Genomic DNA, 6,070 nt, shown 5'->3' with positions numbered 1-6,070 from the left:
CCGTTATAAGTGGATCGGCAGTTAATAAGTACCTAAGTCTTAGTCTGGTAAGACTATGACAGTGACACAGAATGTGTTCTGCTGTCTCCTTTGCTTTGTGACAAAGTATGCAGCTATCGTAATACCTACATTCGATTGATGTTTTTTGACTTCACAATGTTCAGTGAAAAACTCTGTGACAAGTCGGATGCATTTTCTGTTCAGCACTAATAGCTTCAATTTGGCATTAATTTTTTATCTTGTCTGCAAGCAATTATATTATCTCAATCAGCTTTAGCTTCTTTTTCCAGCCATTCATTAATCTTAAGTTTGCACAAGCTTCATAAAGGACAGCAGAATGGTTTTAGCTCAATGTAATATTAGGCCGCTCCTTTTCTGGCGAGTTCATCTCCTTTCTCGTTTCGCTCAAATCCGCTGTTATCTGGGATCCATGCTAATTTAAGAAAGTTGTAAATTCCATTTATATAAATATAACAATAGTGTGACTATGCTCATAAATTTCCTTCAGTGAAAGGCTGACAGATTAAAACCTGAACAATTTCATCGATTGTATAATATGGATCAATTGCAGTATTCCATAGGATCTTTATTCATTTTGCATGATAGAATATAATCGGTCAACGTGATGATTGGTGGAATATCGAAAATGATAAAAATATACTTTATTGTCAGATAATGAGTTACATCATTGTACTTTAACAATTTCAAAACAAAACAAAAACATCATATTTTAAACTCGGTTTTTACTGCACAAATAATATATTCGTGTACATACAGCTTAAGGATTTATTTTGAAGTTGGCTTCAGCCCATTATACCTACGCCTCCCTTTGGAAGGTGTCTAATAATAGTCAAGTATATATAATATGGTATAGTATAGTATATATATATATAGTATAGTATAGTATGGTATACATATATATGTAAAGTGATATATATAAGTGTAAATATATATATATAAAGTGTAAAGTGTATATATATATATGTATAAAGTAAATTATTTGGCAGGGTACGAGTTCAATTATTGGTACTTGCAGTTTCAAAAATTTATTTTCGAATAATTAAATACAAGAAATATTTTCAAGACCACTATTGATGGGTATTTGGCAATACTCGGCCAAAAATTTGATTAATTAAAGTAATATAAAAAACAAAATTTTTGTTGTTGTAGTTCACTACTGTTCGAAAAACCTCTTTATAAAATAAGATAACTAAAAGTCTTTATTTATATATTCTTCAAATATTTAATAATATAAATTATTAATGCAAGATGTAATAATTATTAATTTTATAAAAACAAGAAAAAACCAAAAAATGTTATATTTTTAATAAAATACTTATTTCAAAATAATTATTATTACAATAATAAAACAAATGATAATTTTTACAAAAAAAAAAAAAATAATAGAAACATGCTTTTTATTATTTTCTTTAAAAATTAAACAAAAATTTATTTGATAAAATTGAAAAAAACAAAAAATTAATTTAAATAAAAAAACAACATTGTTTTCAAATGATAAACAATAAATAGAAATATTTTTGTAAAAAAGTAAAGATTGCAAAATTATTAATGACATTCAAGACCTTTTTTGCATTGTTGTAAGAGGCGAATAACCAACCACGGATTGAGATATTTTGCGTACAAAGCGCGGCAAGCCAAGCAAACGCCGGCAGCTTGCAAATTGACAAAATATTTTAAATTTCATTGAAATGATTAGCGTAGCGGATACTTGGCTCTTGTCACTGAAATGAGTTACTACACAATCCGAAGCGTGTTAAATTGCAAATATAAATAAATACAAGCTTCGGTTTTCAAGCAACAACAAATGAATTTAATTTAAATGAATGTTTGTGGCAAAAGATACATCGATTTGGAATGCCAACAAGATACTTTTTGTCGCCTATTCACATGCATTTTGATTTGTTAAATAATACAATTCAATGTTTCAATTTTTGATTTGGTTGTAATAATACTTTTTCTGTAGCTTGAAAAAAAAAAAATCTCTAAAAGTTATTTAATACATTTGAATTGCAACAATATTGAAAGTGAAGACTAAAAATTGAGATAGTTTGATGTCCATACTTGCATCAAAAATATATTGAATGATGAGTAAAAAATGTTCGAACTTCGCTACGAAGCCCTAAATAAATAAGTAAATGAGGGCAACCAACATTCGTTATTTTTACGACTTATGGAATTTACAAGCATTTTAATATCAATTTACAATAAAATCGAGTTTGTGATATATATAATTTTTCCTTTGATGTAATTAATTTTGTTGCATCCGCCAGAAACCGTTACGTGTTGAATCCGATCATGATCGCACAATAAATTCCACACTTCGGTATGCGTTGGCGTGACGGAAGTGCCAAAAGTAACTGTTCCAAGAGAAATTTTTCGAATTCCTTTAAGTTAAGCGGATTTCGAAAATAAAATAAAAGCACTCGTAAACGGCTTAAAAAGGTTAAATTACAATCGCCGACAATCGCATTATGCACAAAACAAATGAATCATATTTAAAATGCAGTAGGATTGCTTTTTTTACTTTTTTTAACAAAAAAAAAGTCAAATAAATAATAAAAAATGTTAATCGATTTTAAGCTTTAGTTTGGTGTATATGGAATGCTTAATCCAAATATTTTGCAATTTAAATCAAGATATTTACATTAAGACTTTTTATTGAGGTAAGTGTCATACTAATGTCCTGAGAATGCAGCAAAATTATATTTTTAAATAAAAGTACTTATGAATTTTATTTGATTACGAGAAAGATATATAATATTTCCCGTAACTTATTAGCCGAAAAGTTATAACGAGAAGGGAAACGAATTAAGCACCACAGAAAAGAAAATTTCGACTAACTTGTCGATAAACATCGAAGCAATGGCAAGGAACCTTAATACAACTTAAGAAATTTAATTTTTAAAATGAAATAAAATACATTAATATCATAGATTATTATTATGTTGAGGCTAGTTGAGTCAATGCACTTGAGCACTTTTACTCCCTATTAACTGCGAGGTTTTTTCATAACCCCTCTCCATGTTTTGACTGAATTATTATTTATTACTTCATCAGACTAAGCAATAATTGACCTCAGATCTGCATACCTCCCCTCAGGCGCCTGCAACCATTCTGAGATTTGATAATGCGGTGCTGGTAAGCCCGTCAGTTTTCGTAAATAGTTGCAGCGCGCTCTATTTTTTACGTATTTTTTAATCGGACCAAACTTGAAGTCCCTGAGGATGTCATTCGTCCTAATGCACCATAGCACCTTGAAAAGTCTTCTCAGAGTCTGGCTTTGTGCAATTTCTAGTTGGCGAATAGTAGTGTTTGAGACCTTGCTAAACGCTACACATCCATATAGAAGTGACGGTTGAATTATTTGGTTATATAACAGCCTTCTGTTGTTATAGCGGTTGGAGGTGATGAAGAATTTTGGCACAGTTAATTCTTTTCAGTTGAACATGTTTAAGCCATGTGAATCGTTTGTACACCGTGATACCTAGATATTTAATGCTGTCCTCCCAGTTTATTACCATATCTACCACTCTCATTCTCGATGAGTTCTGTCTCCACTTATGCGTAATAAACATACTATGTTGATCTCTATAAAATTATATAAATGTTCGTATATTTTAGGCTTGTAGGAGTTTAATTTTCAGTTAATTCAAACAGTATTATTAAGAATTACTTCGTTACAATGGTTATTGTTTCTATAAAAAATAATTTAGTAAGGAGGGACCTCACTATTGTATGGACTAAATTACAGTACCGTAATCTAAAATTATGTCTTCATCGAAAATTGTCTAAAATAATCTAATTGTATCACATTTTTTTTGGTTTCTTGTAGAAATCAAAGCTGTTGCACATTAATAGCAATAGATTGGCGAATAAATTAATCATTAATCATGGAACCATAGCGTTTCCCAACTGTGATTGTTGGATCTGTAACACGAAATGGCATGTCGTGTTGTCTTGTTGACACTAAAGCTGTGGCACATTAGTAGCATTTAATTGTAGAACAAAAGTCTTTACTCATGGATCCATAGTATCTTCTATAAACATTACCACGACCATGTTTAAAAAAATATGATCCCATAATATCACCAGCTATATAACATCTACCAACTCTATACATTTTTAAATAGTAAAACACACTGAATATAAATCAGCTGTCATTTACACGAAACACCCTCTTAGGTTTAAATTAAGTTATGTGCTGACGGTATGCCTGAGTGAAGTTGAAGGGTTAGTTTTGTAATTGATGTAGTGTACTGTTTTAAGTCTAATATTCAATATGTTAAAACAAATCTGATTTAAACGTTTTAAGTCCAATATTTTAAAATTGTAATGCTCTACAAAAATTGCTTACTCTCCTTCAGTCCTTGGTAACAACAAATTATTTTTTTTATTTTAGTAATCGTACATATACATAAATTAACATCAAACAGACGAATAACTTTCTACAGAAACTTATGTATCAATATTTACTTTTAAATTGTCCAAATATTTTTATATCACTGTATCTCTACGTAAATACAAACTACCCTCATTTCCAAATAACATATCATCATATCATATCACAGAATCGCATCAATGGCATCGAGAACTATAGCTAATGCCAAAATAAAACATTTTTTTTTTAATATTTATTTCTCATCTAATTACTACGACCATCTGCATGTTTTGCAAAAGACTTACTCGTATATGTGAGGATATGAGCTATGATAATTACACCCTCTACAGATTCATGCAGTTGATACGTATTTGCAGTTCTTGACCATGGATATGCAATATAGGATAGGGTAGGATATATATCTGAAACTGTTGGTAGGTAAGTTTTCACGCAAAAACTGCAGTAAGTCTTCACTCTCAAACATTTGTGTGCGTATTGGGGAAAAAAACTGAAACTATTCGTGAGTAATAGTCATAATCATGATAAGATAGTGTGAGTATTAATCTTAGGGTGTTTATGTATTTTTAATATTTTTATATATAAATTTTTATATTTACAACTAAACAAATTTTTTACTTCTGTTTCTAACCAAGTAAGTTAATTCCTTTAATCGCTTTTGAAGTAGAACAATAAAAACTTTTATATTATATCAAATATGACTTGTATTATTTTCTTTTTATAAAACTACTCAAATTAGTAATCACATATTTGATGTCATTTTATAAGTATTATTAAATGATACTCATTGAATGGTATTATAATTTTAAATAAATTTTTTTATTGTACTTTGACGCTCTACTTATTACATTTCTTCTCATATAATCTGTCTTTCTCTTGTTTATATCTAGCTAAAGCTGTTCCGTTTGTCTTCAACACTTTAAGAGGTTATCCTGATTCTCTATTGAATTGGCAGAAAAATTTTTCCCCCATTTGAAATTGAAGACTTGTGAGGGTCTATGCATGATTATATATTTTATCCATAAAACGATTTTTCTAATAATATTCGGTATATAGCACATATTCATAAGATTGCTTAATACACTTTTGCATGCGTTCGAACCATTTATCAAGGCATTTTCTTCAATCATCTTCAGACACTTCCGAAACATGGTTTTGAAATGTAACAACGGCTTCTTCCGCCGTTGGACAACAAAAATTGTTGTCCATGCAGTTTGTTCTTTACGTTCGGGAACAATAACAAGTCATTGGGTGCCAAATCAGGGCCGAAATCAGTGATTCATTAATTCATTTTTTTCAATTTTCAAATAGTCGGTTGTTAGACGAGATATGTGACACTCGCATTGTCGTGATGGAGATGGAGAATGATTCGACTCTACTTGTTTGTTCACCGTATTACACTGAAGACTTCCGATAAAGAAATGATTGTATACTATTCGGAATTGACCGTTTTACGTTCATTGTAATGGTGTACTCGCAGTTGCCATATGTTATAACCAATTTTCGCGAAATAACAAGCGAGAAATTTGTTTGGAAGTGCTTCGGGCGCGAACAACTTTTGTTGGATTTGGTTCATCTTGAAATACTCATACAGTCATATAGTCGACTGCGTTTTACGTTCCGGCTCGTACACATATATCCATGATTCGTCTT

The sequence above is a fragment of the Teleopsis dalmanni genome, chromosome 1 (assembly GCF_002237135.1).
Source record: "Teleopsis dalmanni isolate 2A chromosome 1, ASM223713v2, whole genome shotgun sequence".
NCBI classification, from domain to species: Eukaryota; Metazoa; Arthropoda; class Insecta; order Diptera; family Diopsidae; genus Teleopsis; species Teleopsis dalmanni.
This window is presented reverse-complemented; position numbering follows the sequence as displayed.